Source organism: Zea mays, chromosome 4 (genome assembly GCF_902167145.1).
Source record: "Zea mays cultivar B73 chromosome 4, Zm-B73-REFERENCE-NAM-5.0, whole genome shotgun sequence".
In the NCBI taxonomy this organism is placed as follows: Eukaryota; Viridiplantae; Streptophyta; class Magnoliopsida; order Poales; family Poaceae; genus Zea; species Zea mays.
In genome coordinates, this window is record NC_050099.1 from 229040607 (window position 1) to 229051117 (window position 10511).

The following is a 10511-nucleotide window of genomic DNA, read 5'->3' on the forward strand; positions in this document are numbered from 1 at the left end:
CCCACCTCCGGTGAACTCACTTCCACAACCATGATAATGGCTTGACAAGGCGACCAAGCTGTGGCACCTTTGGCTACGAAGCTGGTGCTCCCAATCACTGGCGGCTCAAGTTCTGAACCAGCCAATAAGAAGCAGAAGAAGGAAGCACAGAGAAGGGTACAACATTTTGGAGTGCAGGGATCCTTCATCAAGTCCAAGTGGTATCATATACCAATCACATTGTCCAAAGAAGACCTTCAGCTCAAGGATTATCCCCATAATGATGCAATGGTCATATCTTGTGTTATCAAAGGGTTTCTGGTTCACAATGTCCTTGTAGACACAGGCAGTGTAGCAGATATCATCTTTGCAAAAGCCTTCAGGCAGATGCAGGAGCAGGATGACAAGATACATGATGCAACACACCCCCTGTGTGGCTTCGGAGGAAGGCAGATAGTGGCACTCAGAAAGGTAACAATGCCAATCACATTCGGTTATGTTCACAACACAAGAACAGAACAAGTTGTATTTGACATTATCGATATGGAATATCCTTACAATGCAATCATTGGTCGAGGGACGTTGAATGCCTTTGAAGCAATACTCCATCCAGCATATCTGTGCATGAAGATACCATCTGACCAAGGTCCCATCGTTGTGCATGGAAGTCAAGAGGCTGCTAGAAGGGTCGAAGGGAACTGAACAGATTCATAGGCCATCCATAACATAGATGAAGCCGAAGCTCATCAACAGTATAAACATAAAAGAGAAAAGGCTGCCTCAGTAGATCAACCAAAGCCTATGCTTCTGTGCGAAGACATAGCCGAGCAAAAAGTGTTGTTGGGGTCCCAATTGTCGGATGAACAAGAGAAAATTTTGTTGAAGTTTCTATTCAACAACAAGGATGTTTTTGCTTGGTAAGCCAATGATCTTTGTGGTGTCAACAAAGATGTCATTGAACACTCACTCAATGTAGACCCAGTCATTAGACCAAGGAAGCAAAAGCTTCGGAAGATGTCCAATGACAAAGCCAAAGGTGCAAGAAACAAAGTCAAAAGACTCCTGAGTGACGGAGTAATCAGAGAGGTGACATATCCAGAATGGCTAGCCAATATTGTGATGGTAAAGCATGCCAATGGAAAGTGGAGAATGTGTATTGATTTTACAGATCTCAACAAGGCGAAGGATGAGTTCCCCTTGCCAAGAATAGACTCCCTTATGGATGTAGTAGCCACTTCGGAGCTCATGAGTTTATTGGGCTTCTATTCAGGCTATCATCAAATCTGGATGAAGAAGGAGAACAAACCTAAAACAAGCTTCATAACCCCTAGTGAGACCTATTGCAACCTTCGGATGCCCGAGAGGCTCAAGAATGCCGGAGAAAGCTTCAGCAGAATGACCTCCAAAGTCCTTAGCTCTTAGATTGGCAGGAATGTTCTAACATATGTCGACGATATCATTGTAAAAAGTATGAAGTAAGAAAATCATATTGCCGACTTGCAAGAAACATTTTCTAATTTTAGGAAGGCTGGTATCAAGTTCAATCCAGGGAAATGTGTCTTCGAGGTGAAGAAGGGAAAATTACTTGGGTGCCTTGTTTCAACAGAAGGAATTGAAGCAAATCCAAGCAAAATAGAAGCTATACTTCGGATGGAGCCACCAAGGATGAGAAAGGGCGCTCAAAGACTAACAGGAAGGCTAGCCTCTTTAAACAGATTTATCTCAAGATCAGCAGAGAGGAATTTGCCAATCTTCAAAGTGTTAAAATCTGCCAAAGTCTTTCAGTGGGGACCAATTCAACAAAAGGCTTTCGAAGAGCTGAAGCAATATCTAATACAACTAACAACATTGACTCAACCTTTGTCAAGAGTCCCATTGCTATTGTATGTAGCTGCTTCCCATGCTACAATCAGTGCAGCGCTGGTGCAGGAGAAACAAGATGATCAAGAGAAGAAGCAAGTTCCAGTATACTTCGTCTCTGAAGTACATAGTCCATCAAAAAAATTACACAGAGCTGGAGAAGGTGTTATGTGTTGTATTGATGGCTTCCAGAAAGCTTTGACATTATTTCCAGTCATACCACATTATAGTACCTTCATCTCATCCTCTCAAGGACTTTATAAGAAACAGAGAAGCCACAAGAAGAGTTGGAAAGTGGGCTGCAGAACTTAATGAATTCACTATTGATTTTGTCCATAGATCTTTGATCCAATCCCAAGCGTTAGCAGACTTCATTACTGATTGAACGCCAGGGGCTCAGGACGAAGGAAGCACAACAGACAATAGAGCTTGGACATTGTTCTGTGATGGGTTATGGGGGTCCTTTAGCGCAGGTGCAGCTGCTATCCTAATATCACCATCCAAGATCAAAACCTGCTACGCAGCCAGATTGGAGTTCAACTGCACAAATAACATTGCAGAGTATGGAGCTATTCTCTTGGGGCTTCGAAAGCTTAAGGCGATGATGGGAATAAGAAGGGCAGTCCTCAAATCTGACTCATAGGTCATCACATGCCATGTTGATAAAAGAAGCAGAGCAAGAGATCTGAAGCATGAGAAGTATCTTGATACAGTCCGAAGAATGGAAACCTCTTTCGAAGGTTTCTCAGTGAAGAATATCCCAAGAGGAGAAAATGAGCATGCAAATTTACTAGCTAAATCAGCGACACAGGGGCTCCCACTCCCTTCGGAAGTATTCTTTAAAACTCTAAAAGCACCTTCAGTCGAGCTCATGGAGCGAGTGGTGCTTACAAGCTCACTAGTACACAACGAATATTGGAGGACTGAAATCGTATCTTTCCTGGAGGGCAATTATCCTTCGGATGACAAAGTTTACATAAAAAGAATGCAAGCTAGGACAAGGCCTTATATGATCATAGAAGGACAATTGTTGAAACAAGTAGTTTGTTCTCCATTGCTAAAGTGTTTGTCTAGAGTCGAAGGTCAAGAACTAATGAAAGAGATACACGCAGGGGTATGCGGAGCTCATATTGGGTCCAGGCCTTTGCTTGGAAATGTTTTTAGACAAGGATTTTATTGGCCGAAGGAAGCTTCGGATGCAGCGGATCTAGTTCAAAAATGTGAAAAATGCCAGAAATGTGCCAGAGATAAAAAACAACATTAATCTTTAACTCAGCTAATCCAGCTCACTTGGCCATTACAAAGGTGGAGCCTAGATTTATTAGGCCCATTTCCACCAGCTCAAGGAAACTTGAAATATGTTGTGGTAGCGGTGGAGTACTTTTCAAAGTGGATCTAAGCTAAACCACTAGCCACAATCACTTCGGCCACGGTCCAGAAGTTCTTCTAGTAGAATATTGTTTGCCGGTTCGGTGTGCCGAAGGCTATCACGGTTGATAATGGAACTCAATTTGATGCTGAAACATTCAAAAACTTTTGTGACTAAATTGGTACAAAAATGCATTTTGCATTGGTGAGGCATCCAGAATCAAATGGATTGGTAGAACGAGCTAACGGAATTATTATAACAGGAATAATAAAGTCAATCTTCAATATGCCAAAAGGAAAGTGGCCAGATGAGTTGGTAAAAGTGGTATGGAATCATAACACTATTGTCTCAAGATCAATAGGATTTACCCCGTTCAAGCTTTTATTTGATGATGAAGCAATAACACCGGAAGAAGCAAAAACAGATTCAATAAGGACCCTAGCTTTGGCAGAAGACAAAGAGGCTTGCAAAATAACAAAAGACACTATAGAAGGGACCAGGCTTCAGGCCATAGATCACATCAATAAATATCAAGCCAAAACAATTAAATGGCGAGATAGAAAGGTAAGGTTAAAGAATATCAAGCCAGGACAATTGGTGCTTCAAAGAGTGGCCAACCTAGACACAGTGGGGAAGCTTCAGCTTAAGTGGGAAGTTCCTTTATTGGTGGTGTCTTCGTCAAGACCTGGATCATACAGGTTGAAAGACATGGACGGCAATGACATTCCAAGATCTTGGAATGTAGATGAGCTTCGGAGATATTATGTGTAAACTATGTAATTTTCTTACTTTTCCCTATGACACCCTTTTCCTTTCAAGAGGGGAGAAAGGTTTTTAATGGGGCCATAGGTTGTAATTTTCCTTTTTTCTTGCGCAACCCTGTGCAATACAAGGGACATCTTTCCCCACATGTAAAATTTAAAGATCTGGGATTACACCATCGAGTGTAAAAAAGGTATGAAAAAGCTCCAAAGTCATCACTAAGGGGATGCAGAGCTAAAATACCACATAAGTGAAAGGTGAAGAAGCTCCAAAGTCGTTCCTAAGGGGATGCAGAGCTTAAATACCACCTAAGTCAAAGGTCAAGAAGCTCCAAAGTCGTTCCTAAGGGGATGCACAGCTTAGCTCCAAAGTCGTTCCTAAGGGAATACAAAGCTGAAATACCACCTATGTAAAAGTTGAGGAGACTCCAAAGCCGTTCCTAAGGGGATGCAGAGTCTGGGTGTGTATTTGCGTGAGTTTTTTACCTCTGGCACATATTTACATACTTCATCACATCATCTTTTGCATTCATACAAACATACATCAGTCATCTGTAGCTTCATTGCATTAGGACATAAAGCATAAGGCATTAATAGAAAAGCGAGGGTTTCTGCCTCCAATGAGAAAATGCTTCGTTACAAACGAAAATGCTCTGTCTCAAATGAAGTTGTTTTTCAGAAAAAGAAAGGAAAACACTTTGTTGTATATGAGGGGGCCATTCTTTAATTTTTCTCAAAAGTTGCTTCGATGTGAACGAAAAGTAGGGAAGGTGTTTTTCACCTTCGGCTCAAAAAGCTGCGAGCATTGGTTTCGTCCAGAGCAAAGCAGACAACACACGAATAAAAGGTAAAGGAGCATTACGAAGCATTCGCAAATATTTACAAAAATTTGTTCACATTCAATTACAATTCTTTGCCAAATGATACACTTTCTTGTACAAAGAACCTCCAAAAGTGTTTCTACATGTATTAACAAAAGAAGGTTCCGAAGTCTCCCTCAATGCTTCAAAACTAGCTTCAGTTCACTAGCTTTCAGTAGTATCACCCTAAAGTATGACAAAGACAAGGGTATTGAGGAATATGGTAAGTAAAATATAAAATAAAGGCATAAAGGTAAAGAGATTTTCTATACTTTGTTGAGCAGGTTTCGAGCTTCGTCTCCAGCCATCTCTCAGCTGCCCTTCGCCTAGATTTGAGTGATGAATCTGTTGCATATGCTTCGAGCTTTGGCTGGAATATCAACTAGGTCAGACAGTGAAAGGCTGAAGTTTGGTCTATTAACGGCTCTTATATGATTGCATCCAGCTTTCATGAAAGCAGCAGTCGTGCCATGAGAAGTCACTAGCGCACAGAAATCACTGTGGCCAGTTATAACTTCGTCGAGGACGTCAATCTCTTTTTCAACACATTCAAGAGCCCCAGGAATATCTTCAGCAGAAAGGGTAACTTCTTCAGATATGGCTCCAACAAAATTGAAGATACCCTTTAGCCGAGTGATGAATTGAGTAGCAAAACTGAAGCATTTATCTTGAAGAATTTTGACTGTTTCGTTCAGTTTGATATTCTTTTCAACTTTGGCCTTGATTGTTGCGTTCAGCGCTTCAGACTCGCGATTAAAGTGATCCAAGTTCCTTTCCAAAAGTGTTTGAGCTTCTTCCAGCTCTTTGCTCAATTTTTCATTTTGAGATTGAGCTTCGGCGAGAGAGCCTTCGGGTGAATGCAGCAGGCTGTCTTTTTCGTTCAAAGAAGTTTCAAGTTTTTTAATCTTTTCTTCCAAGCCTTCGATAACAAACTCATTTTTTATGTCTTTATCATCCTGCTACACTTTCAAGGCCTTGCTCAGCAACAAACTCTGAAAGACAAATTAAATTTAGAGCCTCGTTATTGAAAGACTTAAATCGGCATGATGACAGAAGAGTAGTAAAGGAACCTTACTTTAAATTTGAGTAAAATAAGCTGCCGTAATGTGTTGTCTTGTATAGCAGCTGATGTCCTTCTCTAGTTTCGGGAATCCGATGCTATTTGATAATGTGCTTATAATTTTAGCTCTAGCGGTCACGAAGGTATCCTAAAATCTCTTCATCGACGCCGCCAAAGAGCATGGATCCGGGCTGATAGCCACAAGATATGGTAAATTCCTTCAATTCTAATATATCCTCTTCGGAAAGTTGTTGGCCACCCAGGTCGTGAAGGTCGAAATTTTTATCTTCCAAAGAGGTATCTTCAGTTATCTTTCCCTTATCAGGAGACGCTTCGGCTACGACTACGTTTTTCTCAGGAACCACATCTAATATGAGTCTGTCAATTTCTGACATTGTGGTAGCGAGATTATTGATTTCAGGTATAGCTTCATTAACTTTGTCTCCGGTAGTATCTTCAGCATCGGTAGGCACAATAGTTTTTTTTCGCCGAAGCTGGGGGCGGGGTCTGTTCAATGGCTTGCATCACGTTCATCATTCGTCATTTCTTCTGCCCCCCGACATTCCCTTCGGTAGCCGAAGCGGTCTCCTTTGACTGCAATAGGCTAGTCAGATCTGACCTTAGAGGACTTAGCATTGCAAACGAGATGGGTTTAGTCATTACCTTTAGAATTTCTAAAACATCAGCAGAAGAAGGCAAAGAAGCACCTATAGTCTTGTCTGACACATCTTGTACCTTCGTCTCTACAGGAGATATCCTGGCGAGCTTTCATTTCTTGGGAGCAGAATCCTTCGGCTCCGCTAGAATTTTTTGGTTTTGATAGCCTTCTGGTCTTCCATGACTGACCGGATGGCCTGTCTATTCAGAATACTAACAACCATTTTTCTCTTCGCTCCTCCGGTCCCTTCGTCAAGTCTCTCGTAATCTAGGTACTCAAAATTCAGAGCATCCATCACACGATTTAACCTTCGTTTTTCAAGGGGGCCAAAGGTAGCTGTCATCAGCTGGTCTTTTTTTGTGTAGTTCCCGAGAATTTCATTGCACATCGTTTCTATCAGCTCCAGCCATTCAGTGCACGGTTTGCTGAATCTTTTTGGAACTTAAACTAGTAAGGAAGTCAAACAAGTTAATACTTTTTTCCTTCCTCCTTTTTCTTCGGTATTCCTCGACCACCAGAGGTTGGAAACGTCTTGTTTGCAAAGTATTCTTGCACCAAGTCATTAGTGCTGATGTGCTCTGCAACAACTCTAAATTCCACCTCGGCCAGTTGGCAGGGGGACCCCAACTGCATGTTACACAGTGACCGAGTCATGCCGAAGTTTAGTTTTAAGGGACTCATTACCATGCTCATGAGCTTCTCCCTCTTCTTTTCGTTAGCCTTCACATAAAACCACTCATTTGTCCACCCGGTCGGCCACTTAGTATGATAACCAATCATAGGGGCCTTGGTATCCTTTCGGTATGCAAAATTGTAGCACCCAAAGTTCTTGTGCAGACCATCGGCTCTAGCCTTCGTCTGATAATGAAGTTTGTGCATTCGATAGAACCCTTTGGCATTAGCACTTTTTCCTTAGCTTTGAAGAGCCCAATTATACACTCTAAGTCTACAATGGCGTTGGGGGTCAGTTGATGTAGGTAAATTTCGAACTTCTTCAAAACTTCACCGATCATCTCATAAAAGGGAACATAAGTCCTGCCCTAAAGAAGCTTTTGAAGACTACGACTTCATCCTCCTTTGGTTCTGGAATCACTTCCTCTCGAGCAAAACGAACCAGTTCGTCATCATTCTCCCCAAAGTATCCTAGTTTCTTCATTAAAACTAGATCATCTGCCTTTACTGTGGATCTCCTGAACTCGATATGGCTGGGTTTGCTCGGGCTTAGGATGCTATCATCATCCTCACTTTCATTTTTGCTTTCAGCTTCGGCAGCAGTCTGTTCAGCTTCGGCATGAGCAGCACCTTCGGTGACAGTCTCTTCTTACACAACCAATCCAGAACGCTTCATCACCTCCAAAATCGGCACTGTCTTAGAAGTTCCAACTTCATCTCCTTCACGCGCCACCCTAGCAGTAGATCTTACTCTGGCCATTTTAGTGTTCATACTCTAGCAGACGAAGTTGCACTTGAGAGGTGGAACGTTTGTCCAAAGTACAAAGCCGCAAGCTTCGACTTCAATGAAAATTTTCAGCTGCACAATGGCATAATAGCAATGAATGTTGTGGTAACTTCTCACTAATTTGTTTGTTTATATAGCCCTGCAGGAGAAGAAGGCGAACCACCAAGACACGCATACTGACTGATCGGTGGACTGATAAGCGCTGTGAATTTTATATTTGTTTTTTAATAACAAGCTCGGGGAATGTGTTTTCAAACCTTCGGCATTTCAAAGCCTTCATACCTTTCGTGGATCGAGCTTGTTATGAAAAAACGATCTAGCATAGTGAAGGGGCTACCGTTGGGGGTCTTCTTCTCTGCCGAAGGTCCTTAAGACAAATGAATCATTGGCAAAGTGATGTTGAGAATCCTCTCTGCCGAAGGTCCTTAAGACGAAGATACTGTCTGAAAGCTACGATGACGAATACCAAAGCTACCACCGAAGGACGACAGGTTCGGCTTAAAATGGTGACGAAGGTCTAGCATGAAGATGGACCGAAGAGAAAAAGTTCAGTTAATCCTTGATAACTCATGTTATGATTGTATATACAAATTGAGGGCACAAATGTATTTCCACCCGGGCTGCATCCCGTGCCTATAAATTGGTGAACAGTACCCCCGTACTGTTCACGCTGGATTGTAATCACTCTCACGTCAGCACCTTCGAACAAGCCAAAGGTATCGATGTAATGTAAATTCTGTTATTGTTCATGTATACATTAAGAAATACATAGGTGTATGAACGGATGAATTACATTCTTTATCTCTATGTACTCTTATTTTCATGAGTGATGAAGACATGTCCTTCATGATCTTCGTCTGAAGATCATTATATCCAAGACAGGATAATGCTTTGGAGGACGAAGGTCCTTAATCTTTAACAATTGTGTTGCCTTGTTCTTTATTCACAGCATTTGAGAACAAGTGACCAACAGACACAGCAGGATGACGAAGCTTAGCTAGACGCCTCTGGTTCTTGCGCCTCAGGTTGGAGGAATGTCTACTTGCGAGGTCCCGCGAGTCTCCCATAGCGACCCATACTTCATGATAGGCGCCCGCTGATTCGACCTGATGGGGATAGGTATGTAACTTTAGATGTTGTCACTACTTTTTTATATTATATGTTCAAATTCATAATAGAAAATAATATTTTTTTCTTATTCACTTGGACAGGTCTTGGAAGGTTATGGAGAATGCAGGGGGGTCACTGTTGCAACTCTAATGGCATCCTCGGCCTTCTATGCAGGGAACACTTCCCTAGACTTCTGATTACTCCGGAGTGACAGGCACAACCTACACCTTCGACCACTATGTTGTCGCTCTCGATGCAGTAGATTGGGACGACAAGGAATTCAACAACAAGGCAGAGCGGGTGAAGCAAGAGCTATGGGTAAGTCTTCCTCACACTATATTGTTTAATACGTCACATTTGTTGCACATTCTTAAAATAATGTATGGATATATCGTCTTTGTATGCAGAATTTCATCAGATGCAAGGCTAGATACAAGGCCATGGCAGATGTGGTGGCTACCATGAGCTGTAAGAAGCTTGTCGTGGACATGCCCTACGAGGCGCGCATCCAGGCCATCGTCACTTACCATGGCTCCGTCCTTAGGGAGAAGGTGAGCAAGCAGGACACTCGAACCATGTCGTTCACTCGAGACCGGTACTTGCATGTAAATACAAAACTTTAATATTGGTATTAAATATGCTTAATTGTATCTTCTGATATGTCATGTACTTGTTTTTTTAGATGATTCCTTATTGGTGCACCACGCATCCTTAGTGGTAGGAGCAGATGGTGCAGAGGTGGTGATTGCCTGAGTGGGACGAGGCGTACAACGCTAGATGGGAACAATGTTTGATGATGCAAGGTCCCTCCCACCACCAAGGCAGCCGCAGCCTTGCCAAATCTGTAGAAGCATGGGTACACACTCTCTTTAATTTAGTCTAACTTCCGATTAGGCATGGTTTCTAACCATCTCGTTGGTTTTCTCGCAGTCGGCGTCACATGGTGGCCAGCTTTCCTCCATCTTATTGGCGTATGTTATGGCCCACAAGGGCAAGGCAACGTCCGACGATACCTACAACCTAGAGGACGGGCCCGAGGCGTATAGCAACCCCACTGTCTACAGCCGCCTCAGTGAGTACACTGCCCTGACACAATAGGTTCATGGGCCAGATTACGATCCAAGGACTGAGGACATCGACGGAGATGTCCTCATAAGGGTCAGAGGAGGCAATAGGAATGGGTGGTACTGGATTGCCAACGAGGCAATTGAGCGCGAGCCCAGCCATACGACCTCGGCAGGACAGCTCACAACATCGCATCTAGGAACTCTAGGTTAGTGCTTCTATAACTCATCATTCATTGAGTTATATACCTTATCTTTGTATTATTATAACATTGGGGTGAAATATTACAGGCCCAACTAGATGAAGAGATGAGGGAACAGATGGAGATAG